Genomic DNA, 18,929 nt, shown 5'->3' with positions numbered 1-18,929 from the left:
GTTGAGACATTAAAAAGATTTTGTGAATTTTCATATAGATGTTGGCTACTTAAATTATCATTCTAGAAGAGAATCACTCCAATTTAATTGATAAAATTACAAATTTAACAAAATTCTTTATTATGTTTCCTTTATTATTGTAAAGTATCAACTTTGTCCAACTAGTATCATCTGTGTCGTAAAGATTCGCCAAAAATCTGTCGAGCTATATAACAATGTGAATAGCATAGCTTAAATTTTAGCTTCTAAATTTCATGAGCAGTATTTAAGTTCATATTGAGGATTTTTATTGCACACTTATTGCAGAAAAAAGCCCCAATTTGCTCTACATTTAATCGTGTTGCTGTCTGAGAGAAACGTATTTTCTTTTTCTTTCTTTCAAGAGCTCTTAAAAAGTCACAGTGGTTTATTTTCATGGTCTCTTTTTACTTTCTTTCATTCTACTACTCTCATTCTACTATCTGTCTTTCTTTCTTTCCCTTCCACCTTCATGTTGGCATTTCAGTATGTAGGGGGCACAAATTCGGAATGAGTGTCTGCCTCGTTAAATTTTGTCACATGTCTCCCTTCATCACACCTTCTCCCACATCTTCCCTTCTTTCCCGTCTCTCCCCTCTTCCTTCCCTCGGCATCCTCAGAGGCTTCGGACAGTCACGTCAGACACACACACATACACACCCTGAATATCAGTGTAAATTTTGGCAGAAATGTGGAGCATATAGATGACAGCATGTGAGACAGAGTGAGTTTATTATCGGGAGGCTTTCCCAGTTCTTTCTCTGACTGACTAAAGCAGGATTCGTTTTCTAAAGCCAATTTGTGTCGCTATTATGGCATTTGTAACAGTTTTTTAGGGATCAAAAAATAGTTTTTTTTTTTTTTTTTTGTAGAAACAAAATCAGTAGTCTTTGGACAAATAATTGCTTTTGCGGTGAATTTTAGCCTATGATAACTAGTTCTTACTGGTGATGGCTGATATATCGGTTACCATATTGGTTATAAGACTATATATATATATTTATAGATAGATATATAGCAAACCACTAAATAAATTTTCATTTTTCATACTGTACCTCATAATGTTGTGTTTATAGCTTGATTTTACTTTTTTGTTTTATTTCTGATTTATTTAGACAAAATAGTACAGTATTTTAATATCAGCCAATATCGGTTATCGGCCACAACATGAAAATAATTATCGGTTTATCTGTATCGCCAAGAACTTTAATTCTGTCAGTTGTGACCATAATCTTTGCAAATGTATGTCATACAATCTGGCATATTGACATATTGTTTATGTCCCACAATTTGGTTCACATTATTCAATCCCAAACAACAAAAGGCATAAAAATTAGAGCACCAGAGCAAAACGACTTACCTGACATTGCTGCTGTAGTGCCAATTCTGAGTAGATCTGATTCTCCTTATTGATTTATCTCTCTTTTTATGCTAAGTGATATGCCAGCAGTACTTACCAGCTGTTATTTTAGTCAGAAAGTTGGCAAAAAGGTCCAAATCCATAATGAAGATCCAGTGCAGTAGTTACGGTATTCGAAGGAAGGTCAGAATAAATGGAGAAGTAATGTGAAAAAGATAATATAGACATTCCTATCCAGACTGTATTGAATTTCTTTGAGGATGCTGGAATTAGCCCAAAATAAATAAATAAATAAATAAATAAACCTTCATTAGGCAGTTTGCTTCATTATTTTTTATAATAGCGATTGTTGTTTGATTCCGACAAGACTGAAATCACTATGTCAGTGAAACATGAACTTACCTGTTGTTCCTGTCAGTATAATCCTTGTCTGAGCCGTGCAAAATCTATATATACATCAACACCTTGAAATCCATCTAGTTCAGGCATGTCAGAAACAGACACGTTTTTGGTATCAAACAGATATCAGAACAATACATTCTGTCGCTGAAAACCCTGAAGTCTTCCATAATCTTTCTTTTATCAATCAGACTAAGCATATTTTTTTCCTTCTTGATATTTCACTGAGCATCCGCTACAAACTGATGAGGCTTGACTGCAACATTTAAATACCAAGTACTTTAGGGGTCATATTATACATTTGAGTCATTTTTAATGTTTTTTATTGCACCAAAAAAGCTAAAGAAGCTAGAACATTGTACAAGATTGAGGGTTAGTAAATAATGATAATATTTGAATTTTTGGCTGTACTTTTTGCTAACATTAGAGTTTCAATGTACTTTCGTCCATCTTAACATTGGCTGTTACACTGAGAAACGTACACCCATGCTAATTAATTTCTTTGTTAATTTGTTTGTTTGAAAGCACAATTAATGAAGACTGCACCAAACATTAGGCAGTCATAAATAATGTAACAAGTCACTACGATCATTGTTTTCGTTTCCGTAAGTCACAGACAATGCAGCAGGTCAGTGCGTGAGTTTTCTCTGTAATTAATATCCTTGCCCGTATGATCCAGCTGTAGGTGGCGGGGGGTGTCTCAGTGCTGCCCGAGTCCCTTCGGTCTGTGCGGCATCTGTGGCTGCTGACAGCCAGCATCAGTTCATTTCTGAGCAGGAAATGGCTGTAATTAAAAATCCATTCTGGATCCCTTGAAGCCTTCCATCCCTCGCCGCCAAGACCTTCCCCTTTGAGGGAAATAAGGTGAATGAGCGCCGTAAACAGAAAGCTGATGTCTTCTTTCTTCATTTGGAGTATATATCTCTCAAATGCAACTTTAATATACTTTAAAGTTAGGATTGAATCTTGTACAAGACATCCACAACATCATAGCCAGAGTTGTGTGCAGGCTATTTCACTTGATTTCGAAAAACTTAAAAATGTAAAATTCGTACAATCTGTTTACATTTCGCTGACCGTAATGTTTACATTTTTTTTCGTAAAAATCATACATTTCTGTGCAAATCACATTGCAAGTTTTATGAAATCGCCAATAACATAAAAACATCAAGTCTTAATATTCTATGTTGCTATGTAAATATCTTGTTTTAACTCTTTCCCCGCCATTGATGAGTTATCTCATCATTTAGAAGGCAGCGCTTCCCCGCCATTGACGAGTTTTTACGGCTTTTTGTGTTTTCACTGTTATACACTCGGGGGCGCTATTACACATCTTCTGAATGAGTACAAAACCTCCCGAACAAAAACACACATAAACAGGACAGAAAAACTAGCGATCTCACTCGTTTATGTAAACAGATGCATATGATAAATAATGCGATCATCAGTAATAGACAGCATATAAAGGAAAACTGCATAATGTTACAGAGTAAAATGATGATCCAGGACATGGTATATGGTTGTGCAAGCTTTGGAGGTGTTGATGGAAGCGATTTACTGGATTTATGCTTTGATAATCATACTGAATGTTATCCAGATGTAGTTTTTGATAAAAATGTGATTTTCTCACCTTCTTGCTCAAAATTATACATTTTTATGAAACCTACCTATATTCAAGTGTTGATAAAAAAAGAATGCTTTAAGCTAGAATAAAACTGAAAACTTTTTTTTTCTTAAGTAGAGGCTTTGATCTTTACTTTGGTGTATTGCATATTCAAATATTCATACAGCAAAATAAAACTTATTACGACGTATTTTTTGCACTAAACTGTGTATAAAAGTCAGCTTTCACACTTCAGGGATGTTTTGGAAATTATCTGTGAATTAATGATTATAAATTTGAAATTAGGAGATTCTTGAGATCCTGTGTCTTGCATTTGTTTCATGCAAGGACATTTTCGGTTTCTCACCATTTTCTAAAGCAATTTGCATGTCTTCCGTTTTACAGTATATCTTCCTAAGAGTCAGTGTTGAAATTCTGTTTTGCCACAGTGCAGATAAAAATTGATTTTTGTATTGCTTTTTGTGTGAAATGGCAAATTTAACTTTGTACAGTCAAGTGTTTTGACAGCAACAGAGGGATTGTAAAAGAAGGACACTTAATGAAAACTTGGATCTAAAGGCTCAGGCTGTCAGAAAGTGTGAATATCTGTATTATGAGTCCAGGGTTTTGAAGAATATAACCTTACTTAGATGATTTTGGAGATGGTAATGAAAGCAGATCGGTTTTAAATGGTCATTGCTGTTAAATTGTCATGCTTAAAAGTTTTTTAAAAGTTAAAATACTACCTCCTGTCCAGTTGCATGTGCCAAGACAAGCTATCCAGAGGTAGCAACCCATTTTACTTATGCAATCTCATTTTTTTTCTTGGAAGGTTATTCAATTAGAAAAAAAGAAGAAGAAGAATTTAATCCATTAGGAGTTGGCTGGATAATAAAAAGTAGGTGTTACCTACCAGAATAGATGCAGATGGTTACAGATGGGGATGTTAGCCAAAAAAAAAAAAAAAAAACAACAACAACGTTGTTTCTTTTGTTTAAACCCTACATTTTGTTTCCTTTTTCATGCAAATCAAGACCAGAAATGCATTTGAAAAGTAAATGGGGTTATTTTGATTTCATGTTACTTGCAGAAACAATATCAAGGCCCTAACATCTGCATGCTGACTTCACCAGTTCCTCCACAGCCAACTTCCTCCAAACACATGTGTTTATGGGTGTGGGTCTTTCTCTCTGGAGCCCCTCTTCATATCTGCTCCAGGGAGCAACTGCAGCTTGTTTGAATTCAAAGGGTGGGGCTACACATTCAGTTAGCAAACATGAGAAAACATTTCGAATGTGAAAAACGCTAGAGTGACTGAGCCATCCAGATAGACAGACATGACCCTGTAGCCACACGTCAAACTCAAGATAACTACCACAGAGTACCAGTCAGTGGACGTCATCTGGCCAAACCAAGCGAGACAACCTGCTGCCGCTGGCTTGGTAAGTTTCAGCTCTGTCATTCACTCACTTTATTGGGTTTTTGCTGTCGTGAGACCCTTGCGTAGCTTCGTGAGGACACGCTGCCCTTTCGCTGGGACAGAAGGTGAGGACATTAGATCCATGCTCCAAGGCAGCACCTGCATTGTAACTAATAGCCGGTCTCATTCTGTCAGAGGCGACGCTTTTGAATATGACAAATAAGACTCATCACAGGCGCCTGGTCCTCTGTGTCATTTCTGGCTTTTCCTGGGAAAATTTTGAAATAATCCACAATACCTTAATTAGCTGCCTAGCACACGCATTTCTTCTCAATGTGACTTTATGCTAATGTTAAGAAGTTTACTGAAGCTGAAGTTAACTTGCTGTTCGCTGCCTACGTAGGCAGATGATTCATAAGTGACTGATTTGGAACGCTCTACATGCAGCAAACCTGCCACTCATTCCAACAGAGTTTGGCATTAGCATGCTGCTAAGCGAACAACTTGATATTCTTAGCTTAAAAATTACACAGCATTTTTAAATATAAGTCCATTAAATTAGAAATTGGGTTTTAATTATTAATTATTTTTTAAATTAAAATTAGACCAGAGGTTTTAATGATAAGAATTTTTGTCTTTTTTTTTAATTGGCTTGTTACAAAACAAGCACAAAACGTACACACTTCTGCACACTAAAACTGAGTAAAACGGTTAATTTTTAAAATGATTTATTGATTATTTTCACACATTAGAAGCATGTAATTAGCATTTCTCTCGACTCATCCGCCAATGTGGATTTATTGCAACAAATTCTCACAGTTGATTTCAGTAGAGTTTGATTTTAGGTTGTTGCTGAGCTAACAAGCAAAAATGTGCATAAATAGTAGACCTTGACTTTTATTGCTATTTTAATTTTTTTTTCTTCTTCTTTTTTTTCTGATTAAATTAGTGAATTTCTAGTGGAGTTCCTTGTTTTTTTTTGTTTTTTTTTTTAACATAACTTGTCACAATAGAAGCAGAATAAGGACATTGCACACAAATATAGAGTTTTTCTTATATATATAAACTAGATTTGTAATGAATATTTTACAGTACTGAACAAATTAAAATGTTTTGTCACAACTTGTTGCAATAGAAGCACAAGATGTACATTATATTGTAAAAGTTTATTGTAAAAAAATTACAATTGATATGTGTAAAAGCAGTATTTCTCTCGCAATCTCACAATTTATCTCAACATCCTTTATCTTTAAACATAGATGCTATATTGTTCTGTATGTTAAAAATTGAAAACCTTTTAACTTAAGATAGGCCCTTTGTTTGTCATATCCGAGACTGTTTAATGTTACTGTGTTAAATCATACTTAAATTAAGGAGGGAAACTCTAATTTCTAATTTCCACATGTATATACATGAACTGTCCACAAGATCGTGCATCCTGCTCAGTAAACAGATGAATGTGTTCTCAAGTGATAACTTCGAGTGGTCGTCCGTTTTTTATCCAACGATTCATGTTCTAAAAATAGGGGCGTTGGACTATGGCATGGAGATTCTGTGCCAAATCCAACAGCTTCATAGTCTGATATCAGACAATTGTTGGCACTTTCTGATCGCAACTGATGTGTCAGAACGAGCCAAGAGTCTCATGCAGCCGTTTTTGAGTAGATGAACCAGTACAGAAGCAAATAAAGAATACAAAACATGATTATTCATACATTTTAATAAGAATTTGTATTTGAAAGACTGATATCCCCATGTTTCTTGCCAAACACAGGAGCTTTTACAGTCAGACTACAGTACATGTACAGTACAGTACAGTCAGCGATGGAGACCACTACGGTTCCTGTTTCGATGACCCCAGCTACTCTAGCTCTACAAACCCCAACAAGGATTTTACACAATGACACCTGTAAGTGTGTTTCTCATAATTCTGAATAACCATGGAGCAGTTATTCACCCTGTCACTCTTTATGTATTTATTTATTTTTTATTTTATTTTTTTGACTACAATTAAAAATTTACTTAAAGGGATAGTTCACCTCAAAATGTAAATGGTGGTTCCAAAATCTAAATGGTAGTACACAAAAGTTCCAAGGTGCTGTACATTACAATGGAAAGCAAAAAAAAAAGACAAAAACATAACAACATAAAAACATCCATATACTAAAATGCCAGGGAGTGCAAATATGATCTCAAATGATCCTTTAAAACATTTAATGTTAAGGAAGATCTAACATCCAGGGGCAAATTATTCCACAGTATTGGACCAGCGACGGAGAAAGCACGATCATATTTCGTAACTTATTTGATGATCTTAGTATTACGCTTGGACTGTGGGGCTTAATAAGCTCAGCTAGGTATTCTGGCGCCATTCCGTGAAGAGCTTTAAAAACATATATCAAAAGCTTATATTGTATCCTAAATTGTACTGGTAACCATCCTAAAAAAGACAATAAGGGAGTAACATGATCTGATTTCCTAGCATTCATTAACAACCTTGCAGCAGCATTTTGTACTAACTGCAATCGAGCAACATGTTTATGACAACATAAGGAGCACTACAGTAGTCTAGATGGGAAAAAATATAAGCATGGACAACTTTTTCCAGGTCCCTGGCTGAAAGAATTTGTTTTAATTTGGCTATTGCCCTTAGATAGAAGAAGCAGTTACGAACCACCGTCTTTATTTGTCGATCAAATATGAGAGATGAGTCAAAAATGACTCCCAAGTTCTTTACTTGATCCTGCAGGTACACCTTCCATGGGCCCAAATTATCATTTACCGTCTGGCTACAAGCTGTGCGACCAAAAATAATAATTTCTGTTTAATTTTCATTCACTTGAATGAGATTTTCAGCCATCCACAACTTTACTTCCTCCAGACACTTAAGGAATAGGGCATTAGAATCCTTACGTCTGGGTCTTAATGGCAAGTAGACTTGAGTGTCATCAGCGTACAGATGGTAAGAAATACCATACTTCCTAAAGATCATTCCCAAAGGGAGCATGTACAGTGAAAACAGGACTGGACCCAAAATAGACCCTTGCGGGACCCCAGAGGTAATAGATGCAGAGGCAGAAAAATATTTACCGATCTTCACTAAAAAAGATCTACTTACCAAATAAGAGGCAAACCATTTTAAGACCGTCCCCTGAATACCCACAAATTGCGTTAAACGAGTCAAAAGGATCCGGTGATCGATGGTGTCAAAAGCTGCTGACAAATCTAATAATACCTGCATCCGTAATCAAAAGAAGATCATTAAAAACCCTTAAAATGGCTGATTCTGTACGGTGTCCACCTCTAAAACCCGACTGAAATTTATCGAAAATATTATTTTTTGTTAAAAAAGTAGTTAATTGTTTCAGCACAATTTTTTTCAAGTACCTTAGACATGCCAGGCAATTTTAAAATTGGCAGATAATTTTTTAAATCATATGGATCCAGTCTTGGTTTTTTAAGATAAGGCTCAACAATAGCTTGCTTAAAGCAAAGTGGTACAATACCATTCTGTAAACTACTCTTAATAATTGATAAGCATAGCATCTCTAACATCAGAGTGTGACACCAGTTCAAACTGACTAAAAGGATCCGTTCCAGTTATTTCTCTTAGCACTGGGTCTGTAGCCATGGATAAAAAGCTTGCTCTTATTCCATTTATTTTTTCAACAAAAAACTTCAAAAATAAATTGCACATTGCAAATGATAAGGTAAAGCTAGGTTTTATACTCGGACAGAACAGTCTATTAATAACAGCAAAAAGCTCACGTGGTGGGTTATTAGCAATCGTATCAGACAAGTAGCTTGCTTTGTAATATTTTGCAGCCTTTTGGTAATTTGTCAGACTTTCCTTTAGCATCTGCAGGGAAACTTGCAACCTATCTTTCCTCCACCTCCTTTTTGCTCTTCTATATTCCCGTCTAAGTGCACGAGTCTGTTCATTTAGCCAAGGTTGAGTTTTGGCTTTTCTTTCTTTCGTTTTATATGGAGCAATGGAGTCCATGATGTTCATACAGACAAAATTAAATGTTGTAATCAACTCATCTGGATCAACAGAGGGAGATGCAGACTCAATACATGGAATTTGTGGAGAGGCAATAAAGGCATTTAAAAATTCTGAAGTTGTAAATGAGGTGAATATACAGGAATATACCATAGAAATAGGAGCAGAAGGACATACACTTGGGAGGTTCACATTAAATACCACCGGACAATGATCAGAAAAACTATGTGGCAAGATATTAAGATCACAAATTGAAATTCCCAAAGACAGAACAAGATCAAGGGAATGGCCAAGTTCATGAGTGCTACTTATAACAAATTGAATCAAACATTTCTAAGAACTCAGCTACCATAGGTTTTCCTGGGCACCAAACATGTACATTAAAATATAATGTCATAATGTCAAACCTGGTGTAAGTGTATTTAGGAGATTCCTTGTGTGTTGATATAGCAGGCAGGATCATGAAACAGATCTACTTTTGTAACATGGATAAACACTAAATAACTTTCTGTTAACATATGTATATCTGACAGGTTATGGCTGTGCAATATATCAATATATTGCATTTTTCCGCAGCCTTTAATGTCTTTGTGTCATCATGAAAGGTAAAGATACTAAATCAATACCGGTCCACTTGGTATTCATGCAAACAAAAAATATTCAGCCATTGCTTTAAAAGGACTTTGGCCTGCGCTCTGACTGGCAGGAAAGTTGAGTACCTGTATATTTTGCTGCTGTCTGAAAGATCTCCATGTTGAAGCAATAAAAGGCTTTTCTTCCAGTTGCGTTCCTCCCTTTAGCCGTTATAGAGTGCCTCTCACTAAACAAATTGCACATCACTCTACCTCGCGGGCCAGCATAGAGCGAGCAATGTTTTGAAAGCTTGAGATTATTGGGCTACCATACGTGCAGCAACTTACCAAGAGAGATGGAGAGCATTGTATAACAGTTATTGTGCGCTCACAAAAAGGACCATAACATTATATACCAAAACCCCATTTGACCCATAATTGTTTCTCAGGGGAGCTTCTGTAAAATAACATTTGCATGGCTTTTTCGTGATAAAACTCATGTGTTTTGACAGCTAGTAATTAATTCCAGGGAAAAATGTTGTCCAGTAAAGTTGCCTCACATGTAGTCAGTCATGTGACTTTTCTAGTGTGGTGTTGAACAAACTAAAAACCTTCAGGCCCTATTCAGGCGGTGATTGTTTTGTCATTTATAGGTGAATTTATTGCTGTTCATTTATTGTTCAAGAGAAAATTCCCAGGTGATTATTATTATTTCCCACTATTTTTTATTTTTGGTAAACCATCAATATTTATAGGAATAGGTTTAAAAGTAGTCAGTTGTTTTCACTCTTTCAAAACGCCTGAATTCTTGTGTGTAAAGAATAAGATGTACTTTAGGTTGGAAGATTTAGTTTTGAAACATAAATCTTGCAAATTTTTTCAGGATCTTCTTCTTGTCTGTCCTGCCCTGAGATGTCATGTAATGATACTTCTCATTCCTTGGAATTCATAACGAACTGCGTTTCATCTCCAGGCTAAGGTTAAAATGTCTTTGAGATTTATTGTTATTGTGCCTCTTCAGATCTGGAGGGCATACCAGTCATTTCCCCGCATGCCAAATCAATTGCAGGTAAACTAATCTACTCTTGAAGTCACCTGAATTAAGAAGCCCTCCAGATCAAAGCTTTTAAAGTACATACCAAGTGGACAGGGAATTGTGGGATTGCAGTCAATGGGGCATGTCACGGTTTCCACATTTTTCTCCTCCACATGGACGCAATATAAAAGAAAAGAAGCATCCGTGCTGATATGGATATGGAGTGGATATTGGCTCTATAAAATCCTCAAAATCATTTACACAATATGAATTCACTGATAAAGGTTCAGTGATTCAGTCAACTCAAGACCCAATCGGACCAATTCAGTCAGATTTGTGAATTGTTCAAAATGGTTTGTGAATGTATCAGTCAGTCCATTTCAAGAATGAATTCTTTTTGATTTGTGAGTGAATTGATCATTTCATTTGGTGAATGAATCATTTACACCAGCTTTCAGGTCCATCTTTCAGGCTGGCTCTGTGAATCATTCTATAATTTCTGTAAGTCATTCAGTTCAATTTGTGAGTGAATCAACCAGTTTGTTTGGTGAGTGAATCATTTAGACTTGTTCTATCATTTTTGGGAACAGGTCATTCAGTCCAATTTATGAGTGAATTAATCATTTTGTTTGATAAATGAATCATTCAGAACATTTCTGTGAATCTTTCTATCGTTTTTGAGAAGTCAATTTGTCAGTCATCCATTTTCTTGGGTGAATGAATCATTCAGACCAGTTGTGTAAATTATTTTATTGTTTACGTGAATAAGTCATTCAGTCCAGTTTGTGAGTGAATCAATCAGTTCATTGGGTGAATGCATCTTTCAGACCAAAACCTGATTCACTGAAAAGATTAGACTTAAATAAATGATTCTTTCACAAATTAGACACTGTTACTAATGACGTATAATATTAAGACCATTGTTATGATCCAAATAATCCCAGATGGATATCAAGTCCAGGGCTTTTTGGTCATTGAATGTTCTGTTTTACACACAAGTACATCACACTGCATTGACTTTAATGCCATTTATTGGTATTTGCTGGTCTAAGGTGGTTTAGAAGGTTGATCAATTGGACTACAAGGTGGTGGGCTTCAAATGGTCACTGTTTAGCAGATTAGCATGCTCCTGTTAGCATTCTGCCACAAAAAAAAAAACACATCTTTCTCGATTGACTTCTATTAAAATGTTGCCACATTTTGTCAATATAGTACTTGTTTTCCAGTGACAAATTGTTTTCTTGAGACTTAAGTTGGCTTTCGACCTCACACCTCAAGATAGCAAAGGACTTGGAGGACCTTAAACCTTCTTGGTTGACCTACTAGGCTGCGTTTGGTCAAGTTAGTAAGGGTTAATCAGGGCTACCATGTTCTAAAAACCAGACTGAACACCGTAACCTAGTTTGACTTAAAGGCATAAGGTTGAGAAGTGACTTTGTCATTGGACCAATGTCGATAAATCTGCAAATTTTTCTGCTGAGAAGGACAAGACAGGAAAAAACCTTAGGGAATTTAACATTTCTACTACTGTTATGAACTTGGAAGGACACAGCCCAAGATAGGGTCATGAACACAGCAAAGCATTTCACACATTCGCTAAAAGAAGACCGGAGGCATTAGACGACATGAGCATTCACTTTAGCATGATCATCGAGAAAAGAAAAAAAAAGTGCAAAACTCGGGTGTGGGGAGAGATATCCTCTCCTGTTGGCACTTTCTTCTCACTTAGAGCAAGAGCAGTGTAAACACATTTTATCCTGAGTGAAAAGGAGATAGGACAGGGACAGGAAGTAGATATAGACCCGCAATTTTTCTGTTGTTGTAAGGGCAGAAAATAATCTGCATTTGTGTTCACACTCCCGCAGGAACAATCATAGCCTAGGAGCTCAGAAATAACCTAAAGTGTGCTGTACAGTGGAAACTCAAACATGCTGCTAGAGCAAACGGGACAGAATTGTAAGTGTGTGTGCTACGGTCTCTCTCGCCCTCTGATACACACACACTGTGCGAGTCAGATTAAGTGGGAGTGGCGGTTTATCGTGAGCTCTCAGGGAGTCATGGACACTGAGCTGGAGGACTCACACAATGTGTCTTGCAGGCCTGATAGCAGCGTCCTCTACGTGTTCCTTTTGACTGTCTTACTGTCCAAGAGTTCGAGACCACTAGAATAAATACTTTTGTTTGAATTCGTCTTATTTAATCAACTTTTAATTTCATTTATTATTACTGGCATGTTTCATGTATGAAATTTTTATTTATTGGTTTGTTTGTTTGTTTGTTTGTTTGTTTGTATTTAGCATATAGATTCATGGTGTCCCCTGAGAATGATGACTTTTGACCTGTTTTATATTTCTATACAAGTCATTTTGATATCACATTTTGTCTATTTTTATATTTTATATAATAACTAATATTTTAAGTGAACAGATCTTCTAGGTGAATAAATCTTAAAATCAACTAATCTTTTGGGTGAACTGATCTTTTAAGTAAACATCTTTTTTTAAGTGAACGTAACTATTAAGTGAATAAATCAGTGACTGAATGAGTTATTCAATGACTCAGAAACACACAGAAGAGTTTACTTAAGTACTAATTAATATGGCTGAATCTTTTTAGTGAATGGGTTTAAAAAAATCATTAATAAAAATCAAAACAACAAAAATAAACATTCAAATTCCACTATTACTATTAAACATACAAAATATGCAAACACTAAGTAAAAGGAACACCAACTGTAACGAAGAATAACTCGACTTGGGATCCATTTGCAAGCTTTTATTTGAACACTCGTAGTCGTACAGGCGAAGGGTCAGGATCAGCAAACACAGTGTCACAGGAATACCAGAATCGTAGTCAATACCAAGCAGTGGGTCGGGGTAACAAGCAATTATCACAGTCCGTATAACAATCAGGGTTCAAAGGTAGGCAGCAAAGGTTCACAGGTCGATAAACAACAGAGGTAGGCAACTGGGAAAAACAAGACAGGGTAAAAACGCTCAGAAATGTTAGCCGATGGCAGTAACAAGACCTCGCAAAGAGGTGATGCAAGGGTCTGGCTTATATGGCAGTCTCTGATAGGGAACACCTGGCCGGTGATCAGTCCAAGGTACGGGGGCTATGGGTAATGTAGTCAGTATCAGTGTACGTGAGTGTTTGGATGCATGTAAGTGTCAGTATTCGGGTGATGGTGCCCTCTGCTGGTTTTAACAAATCTTTAAAGTTGAATGAATCTTTTAAATTTACTTTCTAAACATATTTTTGTTTTAACAAATCTTTAAAGTTGAATGAATCTTTTAAATGAATAAATCTGTGACTGAACAAGTCATTGATTGAATGAGTGATTCAGTGACATAAAAATGGTCACCTTATGAATCAATAAACAAATCTGAATGAATCCTTTTAGTGAATGAATAGGTTCAAAAGATTCACAAAGATTGAACAAAATCCGCACCACTATTTTTTGTATGGCAGTTCATCCAGTATTATTGTCAACATAAAAACAACATGGTGAATTATTAGCTTGTCAACAAATATGTTTTGTTTTTGTTTTTGTTTGTTTGTTTGTTTTTAATAAGTGAATAAATCTTTTAAGTGAACATATATTTGAACTTTCTTTAATTGAACAAATCTTGTAAGTGACTGACTAAACAGTAATTCAGTGAGTCAAAAAGGCACAAAAGAAGTCAAATAATGAATAAGTACGCAAATCTGAAAAAAAAAAAATGTTTTTAACAATGTCTCAGATGTTTGGTATGTGTACGTGTATTAATTTACCTTCCGTCACTGTTGTGCACACAAGAACGGATTTCAGAGACTTTACCCAGAATCCCACTGTACTCTTGTCTTCCTCGGTCAATGAGCAGGGACAGCAGGAGAAAGAGACAGTGGCATATTTCCGTTGCATTCTGGGATGCGAGTAGACAGGAGTGTTTGGAGTAATTATCAGCTTGGCTGTGCCGTACATCTTCAAGCAGCAGGACTAAAGCTCAGGTGGATCTTAAAAAAGTCATTGTTTGTTTTTAAAAACATAAACCACTTTTGCAACACATTTAAACACATTTATTTATTTATTTGTTTAACAGGCCTTTAGAAGCATGTATTTTATCCTTGTTTTACCAATTTTGTTTTGTTTGTTTATTGATTGATTGATTTTTATTTTGATGAATAACACCAGGTATATTAATTAAAAAACAAAATAGAATTAAATTAGTTTTAATGATGATTTCAATATACATTGTTATTAGTAGCCAAATGCTTCACTTACATATCCCTGCAACACTGATTTCAAAATATAATTACATCTTTGGGATCTTTGAGAATAGCTGTCATATGTGCTTTATACAGACATGGTGTACATTAAGTTTTGCTCTCATCAGGCAGGAACGAATCTCCTGCATAAGAAATTCCTTACTGAAAATCTACAAAAAGCCCTCCTTCAATCTCTTTGTCTTATTAGCTAAAAATGGAATGTGCAATTACAGTGTGGTTTGGTCCCACTGCAGCTTCACTATCAAATGAATTGAAATGTTCCCACACATGCACACAGGAAATAAAAACGTTCTTCACCTTTTGTTTCCAATTTATTCGCGGGGAATTTTTACTTTTTTTCCCTGAAATGTGCATCTTAATTATTCTGCTTTGAATTTGCCAAGAGAATGAATGCAGAATGAATCACTACATGGTTTCCCTTTCAAAGTCCTTTGTGAAACCAAATCACAATGTTAATTTCAGGTAACCTATATTACAATAATTAAAAATCAAATGTTGCCAATATAAAACACATTTTTATTTTGTTCTATTGGGATTTATTTAATCTTGTAAAATATGCATATTAGACAAATTTGTAGAGGCCTGTAAAGCATGACAAATTTGCATATTGTGTATTTAGTGCGTTAGAATATTTATTTTAATTTTCTTCATGTACTCAATTCAGTGTTTGATTTCACAAGAGTTTTATTTATTTAACAAAATATTTAACATTTTAAATGTGGTAATGTTAAAAGTCTTTTGTTATTTTTAAATTATAATGACAATAAAATGACAGATTTTTTTCTATTATAATAAATTGTTGAAATGCCTCCAGCAAAATAATATTTTGAAATATTTTGTAAGCACATACACACAGTTCATGACCTAATGACCTTTTAAAATAAATTTTAAGAAATAAATATTTGAATATTTTTAATAATATGATTCAAAATAAGATTTATACAATTTAGTCTTACATTATTATTATTATTAATAATAATAATAATAATAATAATAATATAATTTGAATATTGTATGTTATATCTTTGCCTGTGGTATTTCCCTGCATTTAGCGCAATAATTTTATTTATTTATTTATTTATTTATTGATTGTGCAATATGTTTATTTATCAGAACACAATTTTTTTTCCTTTTTTCTTTTATTATTTTGAAGTTTCTGAGAAAAAAATGCAGAATTGTCAAAACACAGCTTCTGGAAAACACCATATATTTTATCTTCCCATTCTTTCAGAAATATTTTTTTTCTTCCCTAGAGTGGATGTGTTGATGACAAGCTTTCTTATCAGGCATAAATATTTCTGTTTTGTTTTTTGTTTTTCGGCAGCAGAAAAGTAGTTTTGCAGGAATGTGATTTTGTGCAGTGTTCACACTCTCGGCCCCTCACTGAAACACACATCGGTCCTCAGATCTCTGGAGATCAACAATACACCACTGGAACCAGTTTCCAGAAACTATAACCCATGCTGTACTGAGGCTGTTTATAATGATTTTCAAAAAGCAAATAACATGCAACCAGGGTGTGAATAATGGGATGGGCTCTTCAGTAAGTTTTAATTTTACAAATAAATACAGAGTTGATATGTAAAATTTAGGTGGTCCAAGTGGATATTTTTATTTGGTGCAAAATAGACACAAACAAAAGTCATGAATATCTGAAGAGGTCTCCATAGCAACAGTATATGCACTTCAAGATCACGTTTTGTTATAATCTGTTGGCAAATTCGTAAATATGCTTTGGTAAAACAAGCTGAGGACCATGTTTATTTATTATGTTTTATTTATTTATTTATTTTTAATTTTTTATATATATTATACATATAGATATAAATACTATTTAAATATATTATAAATATATTAAATATATTATATTTAATAATATATATATTATTCAATATAATAATTATACATAATAAACAACTAATATTTTAATAATTGTATTATTTTATTATATTATACTTTTTATTTTATTTTTGTAATTATTAATTATTACTTCTATATTTTAGATTATTTAAAATTTATTTATTTACATTTTTATATTTGTTCATTTACTTTAGGGTTTTCTTTAATTATCTTTTATTATTTTTTCTTTTCTTTCTTTTTCTTTCTTTCTTTTAAGATAATATGAAGACTGTTATGAAAGTTAACTTTTTTTATGAAACTTACATTTCATAAAATGAGAGCAACTATAGCAAGTAGTTTTGATAGAAACATAGCTCTTGTTTGACAGAATAAGACAGTCTGACATGCTTAGCTTCAGTATGAGAGAATTTTTCAGTTACATCTGACAGGAATCATCTGTCAAAGGCAGTCAAAAGTAATGCGATAATACCGTAAAATACTCAAATAAACCACCTGAAGCCTCCTCTGCCCTGTTACCCTTTCTCCATCTCTCTCTTTTACACTACAATAGCACCCTACTAAAGACACGCAGACAAAGTCAAAGCTCGTAGCGCCCGTCAGCACTGACGAACACATCTGACATCTCCGACGCAATCATGCGTTTGATCGGTACGTTTGATCAGCGTGTACATTTACGTGCGAGCTCGGTAATGAAAGCTGGAGCTGGCGTGTCCGCTCTGTCAGGGCAGGTGTCTGGGGAAGTGCTGTGCCTCCTGGTGAGACGTCTCTGTGTTTCGTGCCAGGCTGGAAGGGCTTTGACAGGTGGAACATGCAGGCGTAGACTTTCTGAGTCATTCTGTGATTTATCATAGAAGAAGAGCTCTCTGATTAAAGGAATAGTTCCATAGAAGAATGCACAAGCATGCGTCATTGTACTCTGGTGAATGGGGTCGGACAGTGACAGGGAAGAGAAGAATTGTTGAATAAAGACATTATTTTAGTTTTATTTCCACTTACAAAATTATTCTTGTGACTTCGTAAAATTAAGGTTGAACCACTGACTTCACATGGACTGTTTAAACGATGTCCTTACTACATTTCTAGGCCTAGAATCCCTTAAAGTGCGGGCTCAGTCTTAAAGGAACAGTTTGTTTTTAATTACCCTCGAGTTCTATGATCTTCCATCTTCCTTTTGAATCATTTAGGTGATTACTTTGAATAATTTAATTTGGTCACTGAGTCATTTAAAGATCATTTGAATCATCTTACATGATTTAGAATATTTAAAGTGGTCATTTTGAGTCATTTAACATAGTCACTTGAGTCATTTAAATGTTCACTTTGAATCATTTAAGGTGAACACACTGAATCATTTTAGGCAATCAGGAATGACGCATTCAAAAAATCAATTCAGTGAAATTGAATCATTTTAGGCAGCCGGTTTGAGGCATTCAGGAAGGCCGCTTTGAATCATTTAATGCAGTGAAACTGAGTAATTAGAGATGGTCACTCTGAATCATCAAGTTAATCATTTTGAGTCATTCAAGGGGTTTATTCTGAATCAGTTAAGGTGGTCACTTTGAGTTATTTAAAGGGGATCATGAACTGAGAAATCAAATTTCTCTTGATCTTTTGACATATAACAGGACAATGTACTATAAAACACATCATGTAAGTTTCAAAACTCAAACCTTTCTTGTTAGTTTAAAAACAGCTATTATTGAAACCAAGTTCAGAAAACGACTAGTTTTGGAATGTTCCACTTTATGACATAATAGTGTGGCTAAGCACCGCCTCGGCAGGAGAAAATCAACACCTGCTTCTACGTCACTGCCTCTTTAGCCCCGCCCACTGATACACGCTTGTAGTAGGAGGAGAGGAGTAGATAAGGTGTAAACACGGGGTAAAATTAGCAAAGAGCTCCAGATCACGTCAATGAAACACGGTTTGTCACTGAATCATTAAAGGTGATCGCTCTGAAGCATTTAATATGATCACTCTGTGTCACGTAATCATTTATTTATAAAGAGGGCTGTCAAATCGATTCATCGCGATTAATCGCATACAAAATAAAATGTTATGTTTACATATATGTGTGTGTGTATATGGTGTATATTCATTTTTATATATGATTTATATTATATATAAATATATATATCATATATACTTTTTAAATGCATACATGTATTTGTATTTATATATAAATATACGCAGTACACACACATATGTTGGTTAATCGATCTGATCAGTTTATAGCCCTATTTATAAATAATTTATAATGTTCACTTTTAATTCTTCAAGGAGGTGTCTTTGGATGATTTGAATCTGGTGGTCACTGAATCATTTAAAGTGGTCACATTGAGCCATTGAAATGGAGTCATTTTGAATCATTTGATAAGGCTACTTGGAG

At 34.7% G+C, this 18,929-nt stretch overlaps 1 protein-coding gene across 4 annotated transcripts in view; it reads left to right on the top strand.

The window, feature by feature from the left end:
- The first annotated feature begins 4,606 nt into the window (after window positions 1-4,606).
- The window catches only part of LOC109082837 (glutamic acid-rich protein-like), an 848,403-nt gene continuing 834,080 nt past the window's right edge, over window positions 4,607-18,929 (top strand). The window contains exons 1-3 of one of the 4 annotated variants that reach the window (XM_042748612.1): window positions 4,614-4,822; window positions 6,575-6,709; window positions 14,275-14,401. The gene's annotated coding sequence lies outside the window, so the exon portion shown is untranslated. Of the gene's footprint in view, window positions 4,823-6,574; window positions 6,710-14,274; window positions 14,402-18,929 lie in introns of all 4 variants that reach the window. The other 3 variants (XM_042748614.1, XM_042748616.1, XM_042748613.1) reach the window with 3 other exon arrangements.

The sequence above is a fragment of the Cyprinus carpio genome, chromosome B22 (genome assembly GCF_018340385.1).
Source record: "Cyprinus carpio isolate SPL01 chromosome B22, ASM1834038v1, whole genome shotgun sequence".
NCBI classification, from domain to species: domain Eukaryota; kingdom Metazoa; phylum Chordata; class Actinopteri; order Cypriniformes; family Cyprinidae; genus Cyprinus; species Cyprinus carpio.
Note: the sequence above shows the minus strand (reverse complement) of the source record. Positions and strands in the feature narration are given on the sequence as shown.